Source organism: Entelurus aequoreus, linkage group LG25 (genome assembly GCF_033978785.1).
Source record: "Entelurus aequoreus isolate RoL-2023_Sb linkage group LG25, RoL_Eaeq_v1.1, whole genome shotgun sequence".
NCBI lineage: Eukaryota > Metazoa > Chordata > Actinopteri > Syngnathiformes > Syngnathidae > Entelurus > Entelurus aequoreus.
In genome coordinates this window covers 17,114,242-17,135,787 of record NC_084755.1, presented here as the reverse complement: position 1 = coordinate 17,135,787, position 21,546 = coordinate 17,114,242, and the positions used below count along the sequence as shown (strand labels likewise).

General features: G+C 40.3%; 1 long non-coding RNA gene across 1 annotated transcript in view; it reads left to right on the top strand.

Annotated features, from left to right (window-relative positions):
- Positions 1 to 20,608, top strand: part of LOC133642857 (uncharacterized) — a 168,864-nt gene extending 148,256 nt beyond the window's left edge. The window contains exons 3-4 of the long non-coding RNA XR_009824613.1: positions 11,682 to 11,736; positions 17,945 to 20,608. This is a non-coding gene — a long non-coding RNA (uncharacterized LOC133642857). The remainder of the gene's footprint in view (positions 1 to 11,681; positions 11,737 to 17,944) is intronic.
- The last annotated feature ends 938 nt before the right edge of the window (positions 20,609 to 21,546 follow it).

Sequence of the window (21,546 nt, the reverse complement as noted above, 5' to 3'; positions counted from 1 at the left end):
GTCAGATTATTATTTTTTTTAAATTATTTCACGCTTACAGTAAATCTCTATATCAACTTCAAGTTGATATAAAGTAATACAAATTAAAAAACATGTTTTATGGCTTTTCTGTCAAAAACAACTTAGTTTTTTTATAGTAAAACTGAAATATGCAGTATTTAGTAATTACAGCCCTAAAAGATCAATAATGCAGCACACATTTGATTTTAATTATTTCATATTTTTGAGTAATCACCGTGAAAAGATAAATTAAAAATCACTAAATATATTCGGGATCCAAAAGGTGCCCCACTCATAAAGTGATACATTTTGATTAGGTTTTTCTTTTACTTTCAACACTTAAGTTACGAGATCAACTTCAGATATATCTGTCGATTTTATGCTGGAACAATTATTTTGTTTGTTTTATGCGCTTTTGTCAAAGAAAACTTTGATGTTTTTATATGGCTACTATACAATATATGCAATATTTACCACATAAAACATTTTAAAGTGAAATATTTGAAGTAATTTGAGCCCTGAAAATAATTCATTATAACATGGATTTTTTGTCCTAATTTTTTTTTTTGAGCAATGGCAAAAAAAGAAAAATAAAGAAAGACAAAAGAAAAAAAAAAGCCTGCATGGCAGCTTTTGTGTCAACATTGCAACTTTTTCTCGTTAGATTTTACCTCATTCCACTTTTTTTAATGTTCTTTTTTATTTTTACAATAGTATTTCCAGAATGTGTGGCGGGCCGGTAAACAATTAGCTGCGGGCCGCAAATGGCCCACGGGCCGCACTTTGGACACCCCTGGTATAAAAACTATACATTTAGGCCTCCACTCAGGCTTGATCCCGGGGGACCCCAAAGGCTTTTGGTCAAAAAAATATGTTTTTAAATGTGTCATTATTCAGTATTATTATTATTATTCAAGGTTTAAATCTCTAGATAAAGATTAGGTCTATCTGTCAATATAACGTTTTTCAATATTTAAGTTGTATGCTCTTTTTTTCAAAGAAAACCCTGTTTTTTTATGGAAAAAACACAAAATGTGCAATATTTTCACCCAATAAAATGTTTAAGTGGAATATTTGAGATTATATAATAATTGGAGCCTTAAAAATGTCAATAACTCATAACAACATTCATGGCGAGTTTACTGACAGATATAAGTAAGAACTTTACACTACTTTATATTACAAATGGCAACAGCGGAGGATGAATGTCCCATAACAAGAAGATAGAGAAATGGAGAAGCTTATCAACTACGGTGTCGGCACGGACTACTGGATTTCAGGACTCATGCAGATCCCATATACAGATCAGCAGGTACCAGAAGGTAATAAAAGTTGCTTTTGCATAATTTTGCGAAACAAAACAAGATAATATGTCTTACCTTATACACACACCATAATAATACTTGTATGTTGAAGCATAGTTGAATCCATCAAGCGGTGTGGCTTCATAGCTTACCAAAGTCGTACTAAAACATTTTGATTGATTTTTGAGCGCCGTGTGTAATATTCTATATTTCCAATGGAACATATAACATTTTGGTGTTGTTTACTTGAGTCATATTGCAGTCTACACGTATCTTTTATATGTGACTTTCATCATACTGCAGTCTACACGTATCTCTTATGTGTGACTGCCATCTACTGGTCACACCTATCATTTCACCATGTACCAAATAAAATAGCTTCAAGGTCGGTAAGCGCAACCAAAATGATTCCGTACATTAGGCGCACCGGGTTATAAGGTGCACTGTTGAGTTTGAAAGGATTTTAAGTTTGCCTTGTAGTCCGAAAAATACGGTACTTGTTAAATAAAACCTTCATCCATCCATTTTCTACCGCTTGTACCGTTCGGGGTCGCGGGGGTGATGGAGCCTATCTCAGCTACATTCGGGCGGAAGGCGGGGTACACCCTGGACAAGTCGCCACCTCATTGTAGGGCCAACACAGATAGACAGACAACATTCACACTCACATTCACACACTAGGGCCAATTTAGTGTTTCCAATCAACCTATCCCCAGGTGCATGTTTTTGGAGGTGGGAGGAAGCCGGAATACCCGGAGGGAACCCACGCAGTCACGGGGAGAACAGAAAGATCCCGAGGCCAGGATCGAACCCAGGACCTTCGTATTGTGAGGCACTAGCACTAACCTCTGTCTAGTAATTGCTGATTACTTAGGCCAACTACATAACTGTATTTTGATGTGGTGGTACTTGGAGCGCCAATTGTTTTCGTAGGTGGTCCTTGGTGGAAAAAAAAGTTTGAGAACCACTGACCCAGAGGGTACCAACCTGAAAGCCCAGGTGACCAATTGTCAGCTGCATTCCGTTGGCAGCGTTAGCCGGATTCATATCCTGGCCTCTGCAGGTGCGGCAGGTTATCTGCGGGATGAGTGAGCTCTTCCTGGTGTAACTAGAACCACGACCACCTTCACTCCCCCCTTTTCCGCCACCCTTTCCTGTCCTTTTATCCAAGCATCCATGGCAGTCCTAACTCAGGCGCCGTCCCGCTGTTTCCTCACCAGTCGCCATCGCCGGTCATCTCAGGTGTCATTGTGAAGATAGACTGGGCCTCCCTCATCACCCCTCCAGTTGAACTTGAATTGAGCTCTGCTGCCACACGCCCTCTTCTAGGTTTAGGATTGTCTTCATTACGTTGAACGCGGAAACCACAGTGATTGTTTTTCTTACTTGATAAATACGTACTTCACTTCTTTCAAAGTCTGCTTGTTGATTACCGCTGATGGACGCGCTGATGTTGTTGAATGGCTTTCTGATTAGCGGCTTGGAGCCTCATTTAAGTTTGGTCGTTGCGACTTCTTTCGTACTTCCTCCGGTAGTCTGGCTTTGATTAGGTCCAACCTTTTTACAGTACGACTCAGTTTGAAAATTAAAAAGAAAATGAATTACTTAGGGATGTTCGGGTATGTAGTGATCGTAGATCCAAGACTCATACTGAAGCAGCTCTGCATGAATTCATGAAGTCATTTTCTTCTGTCTGTGATAAGCATGCACCCATCAAGAAGCTCACCGTCAGATCTGTCAAAGCCCCTTGGCTTGACTCTGACCTGAGAAACTTGATGAAAGATAGAGATATACGGAAAAGAGTTGCAGTAGATTCAGGTAGCTCAGAGGACTGGCTAGCATATCGCTCTTTAAGAAACAAAGTCACCAAATTAAATAAACAGAAAAAAAGGGTGTACTACCAATCTAGAATTGAAGAAATTAAACATGATGGAAAAAAACTTTGGAGTACTCTCAATCAAATCATGGGTAGAGATAAAATGGGAAAACACCAGCATTTATTGAATCAGGTGAAGGCTTTATCACCAAGCCCAAAGAAATCGCTGATTACTTCAACAATTATTTCATAAGTAAAGTTGACACTATAAGAAATGGCATGCTGCTTGTAAATTGTATTCTATCTGAGTCACTTATTAGAAATGATATCATGCAGGACAAAAAATGTAAATTTGAATTCTCAGTCACTAACGTATTGGAAATTGAAAATCTATTGTCTGAGTTGAAATCTGACAAACCTTGTGGTCATGATAATCTAGATAGTAGACTTTTAAAATTGTCAGCTGGAATAATTGCCAGTCCTATATGTTATATTTTTAACTTAAGTTTTAAAGAAGGAATCTATCCTCAAGTATGGAAGGTTGCTAGAGTAACTCCTCTACCAAAAAATAGGAAAGAAGCATTCACTGGATCGAATAGTAGGCCAATTAGCATTTTACCAGTATTAGGAAAATTAATGGAAACAATTATATTTAAGCAAATTCAAAATTATTTCTCTATAAATGACATTAATTCAGACTTTCAACATGCATATAAAACTGGCCATTCAACATGCACAGCTCTCACACAATTAACAGATGACTGGCTAAAACAAATTGACAGTAAATTATTAGTTGGCAAAGTGCTATTAGATTTTAGTGCTGCTTTTGATATTATTGACCACAAACTACTACTTATAAAACTGTCTGCTTATGGTTTTAAACTCTCAGCGATTAACTGGATGAAAAGCTACCTAGTCAACAGACAGCAATGTGTCATGTTCAATGGAACCCTTTCAAATATTAAAACATTATATTGTGGTATTCCCCAGGGAAGTTGCCTGGGACCTTTATTATACTCAATATTTGTAAATGATATGTCATGTATTTTAAAGAATGGTTGCTGTGCAATTTACACAGATGACACAACAATATATGCTTATGCTGATAATTGCACAGACCTGAGCGGTATACTACAAGAAAAGGTTATGCAGATTTCTAAATGGGTTACAGAAAATAAGATGAAACTTAATATTTCCAAAACAAAATGTCTTGTTATTTGCTCAAAACATGCTCATAGAAAGGAACGCATATTGAATGTTTCTTTGAACGGAGTTCATATTGAACAAGTTAAAGAAGCCAGGTTGCTGGGAGTTACAATAGATGAAAGACTATCTTGGGCCACTCACATTAATAACATAGTAACAAAAATGAGCAGAAGCATCTCAATCATAAGAAGAAGTGCCTATTTTTTAACTAACACAACTACGAAACAAGTTATACAATCCCTTGTATTGTCACATCTTGACTACTGCCCAGCAATCTGGTCTAATGCATCTAAACAAGAACTAAATAAAATCCAGCTTACCCAAAACAGAGCTGCCAGACTAGCTCTCCATTGCTCATTTAGGACCGGCGTTGAGATAATGCATAATGAATTGTCATGGATGAGAGTTGGTGAAAGACTAGCGTGTACTTTGATTCTATTTTTAAAAACAATCTATACATACCATAAACCTTCATATCTGTATTCTCAGCTGTTGCTTGCTAGTGAAAGTCACAACTATGGTACTAGGTTAGCCCTAAGAGGTGCTTTCACCCGTCTTAAACCCAAAAGTGATGTTTTGAAAAAGACTGTAATGTATAGGGCAATCACTTACTGGAATCGACTTCCACAATATCTGGTATCAATCACCAGCAGAGTGGTTTTTAAGAATAGACTAAGAGGAGAAGTATTGCGGAAAGAGATTATTCTAGATTGTACCTAATGTCATGACTGTTTTTATTGACTATTGACTATTTTATTGATTATGGGACAAGCAGTAGAAAATGGTGGATGGTACTTTTTTCGTCACTTATAGTTTGTCTTTGGTACACTAATGTGTATATTTTAGGCCATTGGTTCTTTGTTTTATTTTTGCAAAAATATATATATATATATATTTTTATATTGCTCTTTTTATCTTTGGTATGAACAATATTATGTAAACTCGAAGTTATTATTATTTTTTTGGTTCTTTGTTGTTGCTATTTTTGTATTACACCATTTTATTATTTGATCATGTTGTACTGCATTTTAATCTTTTGTTTTGTGATTGTGTGATGTTTTTGCCTGGACCCCAGGAAGAATAGTCTCCACTGCGGTGTAGACTAATGGGGATCCTTAATAAACTAAACTAAACTAAACTCATTCAAGCTGAAGTGTTCTTATTTGCATGGCACACACACACTTGTCACTAGCCCTGTGGTGCACTCAGTTTGAAATCACAAAACTCTAACTTTAACATCCAGTCTGGGTACATGGTTGAAAACACACATTTTTTTAAATAAAACTATTGTATTCAATTCTTCATCCATCCATCCATCTTCTTCCGCTTATCCGAGGTCGGGTCGCGGGGGCAGCAGCCTAAGCAGAGAAGCCCAGACTTCTCTCTCACCAGCCATTTCGTCCAGCTCCTCCCAGGGGATCCCGAGGCGTTCCCAGGCCAGCCGGGAGACATAGTCTTCCCAACGTGTCCAGGGTCTTCCCCGTGGCCTCCTACCGGTCGGACGTGCCCGAAACACCTCCCTAGGGAGGCGTTCGGGTGGCATCCTGACCAGATGCCCGAACCACCTCATCTGGCTCCTCTCGATGTGGAGGAGCAGCGGCTTTACTCTAAGCTCCTCCCGGATGACAGAGCTTCTCACCCTATCTCTTGTTGGGTAATCTTCTTGGTGTGCAGCCGAAGAAAAATGGAGGACTGTGTCGACAACGCTGTGGTTACTTTTTGAATGTTTCAAACCACACATCGCTTGTCCATTGCTTTCTTTTGACTCCTATTGAGCTCGCAAACCAGAAAAATGCTGTAAAAAGGTTAAAAAACAGTTAATAGCCACTTAGTATCAATTAGCACGGTAGCTAACGACAGCACAAAGAATACAATGGATGTGATGCAGGCACACAATGAGTGGATGAAATGTTCGTACATTGATACAAGGTTCGTATAACAAAGCATATGTTTATAAGGTCGGTGGTTCGTAAATCAAAAGGTTTGTATAATGAGGGGTTCCTAAATCAAAGGAACACTGTACAACCATATTTGGAAGGTAGAAGCTTAGAAAGCCCAATTGCAGAAAATCCATTTTAATTTATGTGAAATTCTTGACACAATGTTTAACAAATTTTATGAAAATGCTACAAAAATCCTAAGTGGAATGGGATTTAATAAAATACACACCTTTGACTGAGGAATGGTCAAAAGACTAGGGATGTAACAGGAAACGGTATATTGATAATTTGCGATAAAATATCATCTAATTTTTTAATTACTGAAAAACCGTCATTTATTAATGCATTTTAGGCAACACAAAGTAAGGCGCATGCGCACTAGAGTCGTTTGGTTTGATAATCATGGCGGACGAAAGACACAGACTTTGCTCCGGAGATTTACCCTCGGAGTAAACTGAGCCAAGCGCTTGGTTTCATCATTTTCTCTCGCTTCCCGTCGTGCGTTTAGATGGAGTGTTTAGATGGAGACAGGTGTGGACATTATTGGAGACGGACGCACTTGTCCCCGCACTAAAAATATACAAAAACTATTTGATGTTTTGCAGCAGGCGATGTGTCGTGAACGTTGTCACAACTTGTTTATAAAGTCTTTACTTTGTTGTTGGGATGTTCACTCCTCCTTTATTTAACTGCAAACTGTATTAGTGTTCAAATAAAACCAATACTAGCTAAAATGTTTTGTCATCTTATCGAACTGATCAAAGGCTGTGAAAATTGTGTATTCGAAGTGAGAAGTGTCACTCCTCTTTATTTTTGTAGGCCAAACTGTTGTACTGAACCAAGAGAAGAACAAAGCTCGTTTGTTAGACTTCATCTTCATCTGCAGTTATATACAGTCTTGGTCAAAAGTTTACATACACTTGTAAAGAACATAATGTCATGGCTGTCTTGAGTTTCCAATAATTTCTACAACTCTTATTTTTTTGTGATAGAATGATTGGAGCACAGAACTTTCCTCCAGAAGGTATTGTCTTTGTCCATGTGATGTCAGATGATAAATGTAGCTGTTTGGCCACAATACCCAGCAATATGTTTCCCAGGAACACCAGGCCTACTGTCAAGCATGGTGGTGGTAGTTATATGCTGTGTGCCTGTTTTGTTGCCAATGGAACTGGTGCTTTACAGAGAGTAAATGAGACAATGAAAAAGGAGGATTACCTCCAAATTCTTCAGGACAACCTAAAATCATCAGCCCGGAGGTTGGGTCTTGGGTGTTCCAACAGGACAATGACCCCAAACACACGTCAAAAGTGGCAAAGGAATGGCTAAATCAGGCTTAGAATTAAGGTTTTAGAATGGCCTTCCCAAAGTCCTGACTTAAACATGTGGACAATGCTGAAGAAACAAGTCCATGTCAGAAAACCAACAAATTTAGCTGAACAGCACCAATTTTGTCAAGAGGAGTGGTCAAATATTCAACCAGAAGCTTGTGGATGGCTACCAAAAGCATCTTATTGCAGTGAAACTTGCCAAGGGACATGTAACCAAATATTAACATTGCTGTACGTATACTTTTGACCCAGCAGATTTGGTCACATTTTCAGTAGACCCATAATAAATTCATAAAAGAACCAAACTTCATGAACGTTTTTTGTGACCAACAAGTATGTGCTCCGATCACTCGATCACAAAAAAATAAGAGTTGTAGAAATTATTGGAAACTCAAGACAGCCATGACATTATGTTCTTTACAAGTGTATGTAAACTTTTGACCACGACTGTATATTAAAATAAACTCACTGATAATTATTCCTCTTGTTGAAAAAAGGTGTCATGCGTTATTGGGTAGCATAATGTTTGCTTGGTACTGTACCAGGTCTGTGATTTCCAATACTTTTGATTTAATAACCAAGGAATAATTGCCAGAGTTAAGTAGAAGCCAAGTCTTCCATTGGCAGTTTTTGGTTTTTTTTTATACGGTACTTTCCAAACTACTGTAATCTTCAACTAGAATAATTAACTTGCTGTTGAATTAATACCACTCAGCTGACAATATCAATCAAGATTGTGGGTGACGTGGTAACCTGAATACGAGATGAATAATTTGTTAATCATCTATCTTTTGCATTCCTTCTAAGCACACTCAAAACATGTTGCTGCAAGTGCTCTCATTCCTCTTCTCAGCTCTGCTACTAAAGGAGTTCAACCACAGACTTTTGCGATTATGTTTGACAAAGTCAATCCTATACCTTCGCTTGCTTTTTCATGCTTTTTAATCGCACTTTTCTGGGTATTTCTTACAGGTTAATTCTAATAGTGCAGTTCAAATGAGAATGCATGTGTGGACCTGCAGACCTCAGCCTGGAGATGTAATCTGATTTGCAGAAAGAAACGCCTTGTTTCACATGACTGGTTTTAAGGGACCACTGGCGCAAGGTTGTGCCAGTGTGTCCTGGACTAGTTTGTGTGCCTTCCATGTGCCTGTGTGTATACACCGACCACTTAGTCATGTATTTGTCTCTGTGTATATGAGATTTGTTTGGTGCAGGCGTCTACCCAGTAGAATGTTGTGGCTGAAACGTTTAAATGAGCTTCATGTCGGAAAACTCGCTAATTAAAAGAAATCACACATCTGGAAAAACGTCCAAAGGGGTTTGTTTGCAACTTCCTGTTTACACATCTTCTAAAGTCGCAGCTTTATTGCAAACTAATGGACCATCAGAAGTTATATCAAATAATTGAAATCATCTTTAAAGCCTTAGTCATCTTCGCGGATGCCAGCCGAAATAAATCCCTTGAGAGTTACTCCACCTGATTTGTTTTCCAACATGGGCTTATCAGTTGGTTGTTGACAGCTGGATGTGGTCCACCTTGTGATTTTCATTGAAGGAGATAAAGTCAGTGAAAACCAATGAATGACTCATCTGAGTCGTGGAAAACCGAAGGCCCAGGAGGCGACATTTGTATGTCTGTTTACTCCTGAGAGTGTCCAGCTTCATGGTTGATCTTTCGGCGATCGTACCCGCCATGTGGAGAGAGCTTATAGGCGAGACGAGGTAGCGGGCAGGAGGCACCGATCCCATCAGGCGTGTCAGCAGGGGCAGGTTTTTCATAAGGAACTAATCTCTCCACACAAAGCGGCGTCCGATATTAGAAAAAGAGCCCCTGCCCTCGAGCTAATCAAGTCCCGACTAGCCCTTGACCAGGCTTTGCCAGCCCTGGAGGCTAAGCTTAGCCACATGAAGCTCTAGCGTCCTGCTGTTCCACATGATAACTCACTTACCTCATGATCACCGGGGGTAAATACGAAAGAGGATAGAAGAGAAACGGGCCCTGCGTCAGGTGAAGGTATGGTAAAAGATGATGATTATGTGCGCCCTGTTTCTGGTGTGATGTTATTGCTGTTTCCCCTTTGCTCTTGGAAAATAACGTTCTTACATTCAGAGTTTTTGTCACTCGGAAACCCTACATTAGTTCCCAAGGAAACAGGTCTGAGACGGTGTGACTCAAAATGAACGGATGACTGAGCATGCATAGTTTTGTTCTTAAACATGTCTGCTTTCAGGAACCTGCAACTTCTCAATCCAATATTGACTTGAACCTGTTGACCTAAATAAATCCAAGCAGCACGCCACACACATTTAGAATAGCTACAAAGAAGGAAAAACTCCATTGACTGCTTCTATCCTTACTAAACATTTTAGGTAGAGCCAAAACTCCACTTGAAACCTTAGCTTCACATTAGGGACTGAGGTGATCTACTGTATGTCACTCATCAAGGCTTGACTTTTGCAATGGTCCGTGACGATACGACCATGAGCCATGTGGTTAGCATAAAGCCTGGTTTGGTTCAGTAAATGGCTGAAAAACACAGCAACAGGTTGGAAGGCGTGTCAGACTGTAGCAAGAAGTTAATAAAGCAGGAATGTGCAGAATTAAGGATTATATTACGCTAAAACAGACCATCCGTCCATTTTCTGCACTGCTTGTCCTCATTAAGGTCGTAGAGGGGCTGGAGCCTATACCAGCTGACTTTGGGTGAGGCAGTGTAAACTCTGGACTGGTCCCCAGTCAATCACTGGGCACATTAAAGGCCTACTGAAACCCACTACTACCGACCACGCAGTCTGATAGTTTATATATCAATGATGAAATCTTAACATTGCAACACATGCCAATACGGCCGGGTTAGATTAGTAAAGTGCAATTTTAAATTTCCCGCAAAATATTCTGCTGAAAATGTTTCGGTATGATGACGTTTGCGCGTGACGTCACAGATTGTGCGGACATATTGGGACACCATTGTGGCCAGCTATTAAGTCGTCTGTTTTCATCGCAAAATTCCACAGTATTCTGGACATCTGTGTTGGTGAATCTTTTGCAATTTGTCTAATGAACAATGCAGACAGCAAAGAAGAAAGCTGTAGGTGGGAAGCGGTGTATTAGCGGCCGGCTGCAGCAACACAACCAGGAGGACTTTGAGTTGGATAGCAGACGCGCTACCGTGAGTACGCAGCTTTGGCTTCCAAACATTTGATCGCTTGCCCGTACGTGCGTGCCGCTATGTGCATGTCACGTACGTAACTTTGGGGAAATATATGTGCTGTATGAACTTTACGGAGGTGAACGGGACTTTGGGCTGTGGGATTGAGTGTGTTGTGCGGGTGTTTGAGTTGTATTGGCTGGTTATATGGACGGGAGGGGGGAGGTGTTTGGTATGCGGATTAATTTGTGGCATATTAAATATAAGCCTGGTTGTGTTGTGGCTAATAGAGTATATATATGTCTTGTGTTTATTTACTGTTTTAGTCATTCCCAGCTGAATATCAGGTCCCACCCGCCTCTCACAGCATCTTCCCTATCTGAATCGCTTCCACTGCCCTCTAATCCTTCACTCTCACTTTCCTCATCCACGAATCTTTCATCCTCGCTCAAATTAATGGGGTAATCGTCGCTTTCTCGGTCCGAATCGCTCTCGCCGCTGGTGGCCATGATTGTAAACAATGTGCAGATGTGAGGCGCTCCACAACATGTGACGTCACGCTACTTCCGGTACAGGCAAGGCTTTTTTATCAGCGACCAAAAGTTGCGAACTTTATCGTCGATGTTCTCTACTAAATCCTTTCAGCAAAAACATGGCAATATCGCGAAATTATCAAGTATGACACATAGAATGGATCTGCTATCCCCGTTTAAATAAGAAAATCTCATTTCAGTAGGCCTTTAAATGCTTCTACTGAGGTAGCATCTCTAACTGTTGTAATATGTAATACTTAACTAAGATACGGTAACCAAGACAAACAAATTAATCTTCTCGTTTGATCCATGGCCATGACTCCATCATGTCTTTGGGAAAAAGCAACTAAGGCCTTGTCGGACAACCCATTTTGAATAACATCCTTTCTTCTTTTTCAGATGAGATCAGGTGAGCATGAAGAAACTGGAAACAAGATCTCATGGAGTTCCCCAGGTAATTTGAATCTATAATCTTTCAGTGAAATATGCTGCGATGATCCCACGCCGTCTTCTTATATAAACGGACCTCTGCCACAAACAACGAAAGTACAGTACTCTGCGCTCACTGATCCAACAGATTGCGGCAAAAGTCGGTCTCAGTAGGTTGCTATGAAAAGTCAAGTCATGACAGCACCGTAAAGAATGCGGCGGCACGGAGATATCGCTTCAAACGCTCGGATCCTGCTAGTGGAACCGAATGAAGATATGCCAAGATAGCCCACCGCAGCGTCGGTGACCTTCAAAGCACCCTGATGACGGACTTGTGCAGGGCTGCCAGCAGGCTCAATGAGGGGCACTGTGTACCAATCGGGGTAGATGTGGATGCTCCTCAATCATGCTTGACCTCAACAAGAGTACACCTCTCTGTAAATGAACGAGAACCTGTCTGTAAGAGCATGGCAAGATGCCCACAAACAAGTACAGTGGATTGACAGATGAAAGAATGCGATAAGGCGTCCGTGGGCATGCTGAGGCTCAGAGGCAGGTTGAGACGTGGTTCAGTGTGCTCCAACCTATGAGGCATCAGAGAAGGGGAAAACCAAAGGGAAGGGCAAAGAACCTAAAAGGACAATAGTTGAAAAGTAAGTTCAGACAGATCCACACTTAGGATGAGGCCTCATCCTTGTGCCCTGGTAGAACGTGACTCCTCACAAGTACACAAGCAGACAGCCAGAAAAAAAGATGAACAATGTTGATGGATGACGACCTAATCTGGCACGTCCCTTCCCCCCGGCTGAAGGGGGACGTTCCCGCCTCTTCATTGCCATGACGACCACAATGTTAAATGCACATAATGTAAGTAACCTGGAGTCTGGGGGTCACATACTTGCGTTACCTCATCTCGGGATGTTTTGATAAACAAACATTTCAAATATAGCATTCGAAGTGAAGGGTAGGGTCAAGACTTGCTGAGTTATGACAGTTGGGATTAGTTGCTGAAAGAAGACCGGTATGCATACTAGAACTTACGAGGTGCTTTTGAGCAAGGCACTGAAGTCTGAGTGCTGAACCAACTGACTAAAGTCTTGCAAAATCAGCTCGAGGCCTGTCTCTGCTCTTGGCTGCCATGACAACCACAGTTGTAACGTCATATTATGCAAGTACCGATAACTCTGGGTTTGAAAGCTGCCTCCTTGCATTACCTCATGACAGGATACTCTGAAAACCAAACATTAGTTTTGGGAGCGGAAGGCAGGTTCCAGACCCCATTAAGGACTAAAATTAGGAATTGAACAGCTCTGGGTCATGATACCGCTAAGCCAGAATACCAGACCTCACAGACTTGTAAAGAGACTGTCAGAGATCACTATGAGGAACACTTGGGTATTGAACTATCTGGGTTCCAATACACTTCCTGAACCTGAATGGATTTCTCACAGTTTTAGAAGTTTTTGGTGCCCTTTAGCAAGGCAGTGATTCACAGCTGCTACAGTTGCTTGGCCAGTATAAAACTACCTGGAGATCAGTATCAGTCCAAAACTGCCAGCGTGGCCTTGTGCATAGCAGATGATGGTTCAGGATCACAATACACTTGCTGGTCATAAATGGTTTCTTCAGAGTTTTGAGATGATTACCCTTAGTGTTAGTAAAATTATAAACCATCCAAGACTAGGGATGTATATCGTTAAGATTTTATCGATACAATACCCTTATCGTTGTTCTTATCAATACCGGTATTTATCAGTACTCTTATTGGTACCGTATGTAATCGGTGTAAATAAAAATGTTAAAACAGCTGTCTTTTAATTTAAATGTTCATTGGCACAAGATGTTAACAGCATGTAACATCTCAGAGCAGGGAAGTCTTTTTATCAACTCCTGCTTTTTAAGTCTTAAACAAGTCAAATATGTTTGCAGTGCAAGGTGCAATGCAGATATGTTATCATCTTGTAAACACCAAACAGATCCATCACTGTGTTTCTATTTATTATGATTACATTCAGCTGTAAATCATACTTATGTAGGCAGAGAACATACCTTCTACATGGTACTGTACATCATATCATAACGTATATCTTATCGAATTAGCATATTAGGTGGGTTCACAGTTTTGATGCCACACAAACGTGGCGTGATGGAGTGTCGTCAAACGGCGACTAGAAACCTGTCAGCGGACGCTATCTTGCTTCTGAATAACTTAATGGATTATTATATTACTTCATTTTTTTCACTTTTTTGAGTGGATTAATATTGGCCTGTAGATAACTGAATCGCTAGACACTCGACTTTGAGGGTCTTTTGAGGAGCAAATATTGTTGTTACAAACTTTTGTGTGGTGTTGCTTCCTTATTTGTGATGACTACTAGCTGATTATCGCATCCTATAGGGCTGGGCAATATGGCAAAAAGAAAAAAAATTATCCGATCTTCATTTATATCACAATTTTTAAAATATATTTTTAACCTGCCAGTTTTATAGCATCTGTACTAAAAACCAAATAAACTAAGGATTAGTTCAACATTCTAAGTGAATAACAAAAGGCTAAATAAATAAGAAAAAGCACAATAACAATGTACCAATACATTTCAGTTTAAAGGCCTACTGAAATGAATTTTTCTTATTTAAACGGGGATAGCAGGTCCATTCTATGTGTCATACTTGATCATTTTGCAATTTTGCCATATTTTTGCTGAAAGGATTTAGTAGAGAACATCGACGATAAAGTTCACAACTTTTGGTCGCTGATAAAAAAAGCCTTGCCTGTACCGGAAGTAGCGTGACGTCACAGGTTGAAAGGCTCCTCACATTTCCCCATTGTTTACACCAGCAGCGAGAGAGATTCGGACCGAGAAAGCGACGATTACCCCATTAATTTGAGCGAGGATGAAAGATTTGTGGATGAGGAACGTCAGAGTGAAGGACTAGAGTGCAGTGCAGGACGTATCTTTTTTCGCTCTGACCGTAACTTAAGTACAAGGGCTCATTGGATTCCACACTTTCTCCTTTTTCTATTGTGGATCACGGATTTGTATTTTAAACCACCTCGGATACTATATCCTCTTGAAAATGAGAGTCGAGAACGCGAAATGGACATTCACAGTGACTTTTATCTCCACGACAATACATCGGCGAAGCACTTTAGCTACGGAGCTAACGTGATAGCATCGTGCTTAAATGCAGATAGAAACAAAAAAAATAAGCCCCTGACTGGAAGGATAGACAGAAGATCAACAATACTACCAAACTCTGGACCTGTAACCACACGGTTAATGCTGTACCGCCTGACGAAGCCTAGCAATGCTGTTGCTAACGACGCCATTGAAGCTAACTTAGCTACAGGACCTCGACAGAGCTATGCTAAAAACATTAGCTCTCCACCTACGCCAGCCCTCATCTGCTCATCAACACCCGTGCTCACCTGCGTTCCAGCGATCGACGGCGCGACGAAGGACTTCACCCGATCATCGATGCGGTCGGCGGCTAGCGTGGGATAGCGCGTCTGCTATCCAACTCAAAGTCCTCCTGGTTGTGTTGCTGCAGCCAGCCGCTAATACACCAATCCCACCGAACAACTTTCTTCTTTGCAGTCTCCATTGTTCATTAAACAAATTGCAAAAGATTCACCAACACAGATGTCCAGAATACTGTGGAATTTTGTGATGAAAACAGAGCTGTTTGTATTGGGATACAATGGTGCCAATACTTCCGCTTCAACCATTGACGTCACGCGCAAACTTCATCATACCTAGACGTTTTCAGCCGGAAGTTTCCCGGGAAATTTAAAATTGCACTTTATAAGTTAACCCGGCCGTATTGGCATGTGTTGCAATGTTAAGATTTCATCATTGATATATAAACGTTCAGACTGCGTGGTCGGTAGTAGTGGGTTTCAGTAGACCTTTAAATGTTTCCAAGTAAAAGAAAGATGTGTCAGTTATTATTTCAACAGTGGTGCTCCAACTATAGTATTAGAAGCTGTCAAGTTATCGAGAACTTAGCAATGAAGATATTTGATCGGTGGTCGTGTCCACGACTGGCTGCAGTAGTAGCAAGTAACTACTTGAACAGCAGACTGGACTGGAAGGACAACAATAAAGCTGTATACAAGAAGGACATGAGCAGACTCTTTTTCCTGAGGGAGTTTAGGTCCTTTAATGTGTGCAGCAAGCTGTTGGAGATCTTTTTTCAGTCTGTTGTGGCCAGTGCCCTGTACTTTGCAGTGGTTTGTTGGGGGAGCAGCACCAGCAAAAGAGACTTAAACCGGATTGACAAACTGATCCAGAAAGCCGGCCAAACTATTGGAGGCGTTTGTGTCAGTGAGGGACAGGAGGACAGCTGTGCCTGAATGAATGTGACAGCGTGTCATAATTACGACGGTCAGCTGGATAAAAAAAAGTACCAATAGCAGCATCATTAGTCCAGAATTTTAACGGTCCGCATGGACCGACCCAATTAGGAACCGGTACCTAAAAATGCCGGTACTCGGTATACGTCCCTATCTAAGACTACAAAGGTGCACTTGATTAAGGCACTGAACACTCAACAGTTCTTGTCTGAAATACTTGCTTGACCTGAATGGTTCCCTCAGAGTTTTAGGGGATTCCTCAGAAATGAGCAAAAGTTCAATGTTTTATACCGACCAGTGTAGTCCCGATACCAATATTTTAGTACCGGTACCAAAATTACTTCAGTACTTTTTGATACTTTTCTAAATGAAGGGGACCACAAAAAATTGCATTATTGGCTTTATTTTAAAAAAAATCTTAGGGTACATTAAACATATGTTTCTTATTGCAAGTTTGTCCTAAATAAAATAGTGAACATACAAGACAACTTGTCTTTTAGTAGTAAGTAAGCAAACAAAGGCTTCTAATTTAGTCTGCTGACATATGCACTAACATATTGCGTCATTTTCCATTCTAATATTTTGTCAAAATTATTAAGGACAAGCGGTAAAAAATTGATTATTAATCTACTTGTTCATTTACTGTTAATATGTGCTTACTTTCTCTTTTAACATCTACACTTCTTTTAAAATGTAATAATCACTTATTATTCTGTTGTTTGGATGCTTTAAATTAGTTTTGGATGATGCCACACATTTGGGTATCAATCTGATACCGAGTAGTTACAGGATCATACATTGGTCATATTCAAAGTCCTCATGTGTCCAGGGACGTATTTCCTGAGTTTATAAACATAATATACATGAAGATGTTGTGATGCAAAAAAATATCGACGTAATCATAGTACTATCGACTAGATACGCTCCTGTACTTGGTATCATTACAGTGGGTGTTAGGTGTAGATCCACCGATGGCGTTTGTTTACATTTTGATGCCTGTGAGCTACGGTGTGTAGTGAAGCATGTTTAGCTATTCCTCGTATTGCAGGGATGATACTTGTAAGAAACGTACTTTATTTGTCACCATGGAGATAAGGATTAGTGATTTAGAAGTAGCTAAAACACTGCCGACTGGGACAGGACGTTAGCCGCTAGCTAGCTAGCCAAGTCTTAAAGCAACTCTTCCTGAGTGCGTTTCAGTGTTGTAACTTCACCTTTATCTTTAGTTTTCAAACCAAAGTGCGTCCGTTCTCCCTTTTCTGTCTACACACTGTCTGCTTGTAAGCACTCCGTGATTGTGCGCTGCCGAACATGCTTGTCTGCTAGTAAACCAGCAATGACACGACGTGACGACGGCTGGGAGGTAAGGGGGGTGGGGGACCGGTACGTTTCAGAGGCAGTATAGTACCGAATATGATTAATTAGTATCGCGGTACTGTACTAATACCGGTATACCATACAACCCTAATACCAACAATGCTTTCCAGTGCCATAAAAAATGGAGACTTAGGGCAACAGGTCAGGACATTATAGAGTCTTCAATTCAAGTCAAGATTTAAGCCCTTCCTGATGAGAAGCAACACGGAGCCAAGATATTTCAGTTCAGTTTCTGAACTCTGGCTGTAGCATCAAGAGGTCCAGGGATCTGTGTGTAGTTGGTTGGGAGCAGCTCACACAAATGTAACGTTTGTGTGCTAGTCTGAGTGATCCGGCGGGACTCAAATGGGATCTGTTCAGATTGATGAATAAGATGAATAGAAATTAGCTTTATAAAACTTTCTCTAACTTCCCCTAAGCCCATGTTCCTACATGCATTGTGTGAGTATTTCTTCTTTTAGGACGTGGTCAATCATTAGTTTCTGTATTATGTTTCTAGGATCAGACTAAATCCTGGTTTGGACCGCGGGGACTTGCTTGACCATCAGCAGATGTTTTCTCCTGGCAAAGCGTCAGACGGCATGTGCTCCATCACTGACGATCTCGCCCTCAAGATCCAGCGTCTGCTACTTGGACCGAGGGAAGCTTTGACATAAACCCAGCAGGACAGTGGAGAGGATTCGATTTCGCAGACGTTATGAGACAGATCCGTCAAGCCCTGTCTTGCGTTCGGAAAGGGAAGCCAAGTCGGCGAATGTGCTGTAAGTGTACCTTCGTTAACCACAGTGGATGGACATATTGTTTGACTTATTCTACACTGAGCCTGGATTAATATTTTCCCGTGTGGACATCTGCTTTTCATAATGGCGCTCCAGCTCAAAAGCCGTCCGTGTCACATCGACTGTATTATCCGGGATACATCAACAAGCGCTGGAACTGCGAAAGGAAAATAATCAGAAGTTACTTTCATTCTTGTACGGAGACCTGAGCCAGTATTTAGACCACTTGGACTGGTCAAGGCCAGACGATTGAGGACTGAGCAGGAAAAAAACCCTCAACCGGACCAGTCCACTTAATCTGAACCCAATTCCTTGATTTAGTACAGTTGAAATAAAATGATCTGTTATTTTGAAATGTAGGGATTAGGACAGGGGTCACCAAATTTTTGGACTCGGGGGCCGCATTGGGTTAAAAAAATTTGGCAGGGTCCCACATCAGGGCAAGAAAAAAATCAACCCAATGGGATTACAATGAGAAACCTTGGAGGGGACGCAGATGTGGGGATACCCCCCACCCCCTGGGCGACCGGTGCAATGGACGTCGAGTGGATCTAGCATAATATTGTGAGAGTCCAGTCCATAGTGGATCTAACATAATAGTGTGAGAGTCCAGTCCATAGTGGATCTAGTTAATAGTATGAGAGTCCAGTCCATAGTGGATCTAACATAATAGTGTGAGAGTCCAGTCCATAGTGGATCTAGTTAATAGTATGAGAGTCCAGTCCATAGTGGATCTAACATAATTGTGTGAGAGTCCAGTCCATAGTGGATCTAGTTAATAGTATGAGAGTCCAGTCCATAGTTGATCTAGTTAGTAGTATGAGAGTCCAGTCCGTGGGGCCAGCCTTAGATCATCTTGGGTGGAGACAAGTCAGCAGCGCGGAGATGTCCCCAATTGATGCACAGATGAGTGGTCCACCCCGGTTCCCGACTTTGAACAGCTAGCGCCTCATCTGTGGTCACCTTTTCACACATGATATAGACTTCAAAATCAGGTAATTCTCAATCAATCTGCTAGTGATGGAACATCCATCCATCCATCCATATTCTACCGCTTGTTCCCTTAGGGGTCGCGGGGGGTGCTGGAGCCTATCTCAGCTACAATCGGGCGGAAGACTGGGTACACCCTGGACAAGTCGCCACCTCATCACAGGGCCAACACAGATAGACAGACAACATTCAGACTCACATTCACACACTAGGGCCAATTAGAAAGATCCCGCACAGGATCGAACCCAGGACCTTCGTATTGTGAGGCAGACGCACTAACCCCTCTGGGAACATGTTTTAAAATAATAAATGTATTATCATTAACTAAAGAACACCATGTCTTTAAATATTACATTTCTAATCCATTTTAAGGCGCAGAACAAGCAATACACAGAACTTCAAAGAGTACTATTAGCCTGATGCTAATGAGGTGTCCTGGTTAATCCACCAATCAGAAAAACGTGACACTCACTGTTGACAATGAATCTTTACACTTACCTCAACTCTTTTGTTTTTTGTTTGTTTGTTTTTATTCAGTGACACTTACTTCTCTGTATGTTTGTGATTTTTATTTTTTTACATTTTTTTATTTATTTTTTTAGTCGGTTCGTGTGATTCTCTATCTGCTTGTGGTGAAGAGGAAGGCAGTACTTGCTACCCACTGTGACTGAAATGTAGGACGGAGGGTGTTATTCTTATTTTATTTTTACACTTTTTGTAATGGTTTTTTTTTTGTTGTAATTTTTGTATTTTATTTGAATTTTTTTATTTGTATTTTATTCATTTTTTTCCATTTTTTTTTTTTTGGGGTGGGGGGAAGTCTCGTTTTTCTCAGTACCTGTATTATGATTTCCCTATCAAATGCTTAAATAAATATTATAAAAATAAAAATAAAAAGTATGTAAACACAAAAATCATTGTACAAAAAGCTACCATTTTAAATATGGCAAAATAAAAAAAATTGAAAATTATATGTTAAAACTAATTAATAATAACCGAATTGTTTTAAAATCATGTATAAATTATGTGAGCCTTTTTCAAGAAAATCATAGCAATTTATGCAAATTCCTTGATGACATCATAGTGACCACACCCATAACGGCGCCCCCACCACCACAGGTATATGGCAGTTTAGGAGAAAACCCTGAACTTACAGTTGATGTCTTTAAAGTAATAATGTAAACATCCAGCCTAACAAGTGTAAAACTTTAGTGTATTTCAAATTTCCCCATATGGGAATCAGTGTCTTCTACAGTGGTTTGAGGATGTATCAAAGAGCTTTTTTAGCTTCCTTGTATTTCCCGTGTTGAACATGTTTGGGGTGATTTCCTTAAGTGTCTATTTATCTACTTGTGTATTTGATTTTGTAACAATCATTCCACACACATTGTGTTAGCTGCAATAATAATAAAACAAACATATGAAGCATATTGTCTCAGTTGTTGTTGATTGACTTCATTGCTCGTCTGCTTGGTATTTAAATGTCGCCGGTTGCATTTCAGAAATATTCGCTGTGGATTTGCATCCGTAAATTGAACTTTAGGTTTGTCACATTAAATAACAGTAGGCTAGTCGTCAAAATGTAAATCAAATTCCTGCAATACATGCAAAGACTATATCGTAATGGCTAAAGGATTTTAATGATGCCTTAAGTCAAACTCATTTTAGCTCAGGGGCCTCAGTAACTACAGTCATACTTGCCAACCCTCCCGATTTTCCCGGGAGACTCACGAATTTCAGTGCCCCTCCCGAAAATCTCCCGGGGCAACCATTCTCCCGAATTTCTCCCGATTTCCACCCGGACAACAATATTGGAGGCGTGCCTTCAAGGCACTGCCTTTTGCGTCCTCTCTCACCTGAAAAGGAGACTATTATATATGTCTCCGTTATCCATAGGTTTATCTATAACTCATAAAGTAGGCAGGCACGGAGCTATTTCTCAGCGTGTGTTTATTCCAGCTGGCACGTTAATACACTTACACACAATATCCGGATTCCCATCATGCATTGCTTCAAAACTACGGCAAGTAGTAATGTCCAAAAACATAACCGAGACGAAGCAGAAGAACGAAGAAGAGACGTGGCGACGACGAGTAAGAAAAAGAAGTACGCATGCAAGTTTCAAAATGATTGGAAAAAATAATTTCAGTTTATCCAGGACAGCTCGAAGGGGGAGGGGTATGTTGCCTGCACATTTTGTAGATCAGACTTCTCCATTGAACATGGTGGCCGAACGGATATACTCATTCATGAAAGGATTATTTATATATATATATATATATATATATATATATATATATATATATATATATATATATATATATATATATAT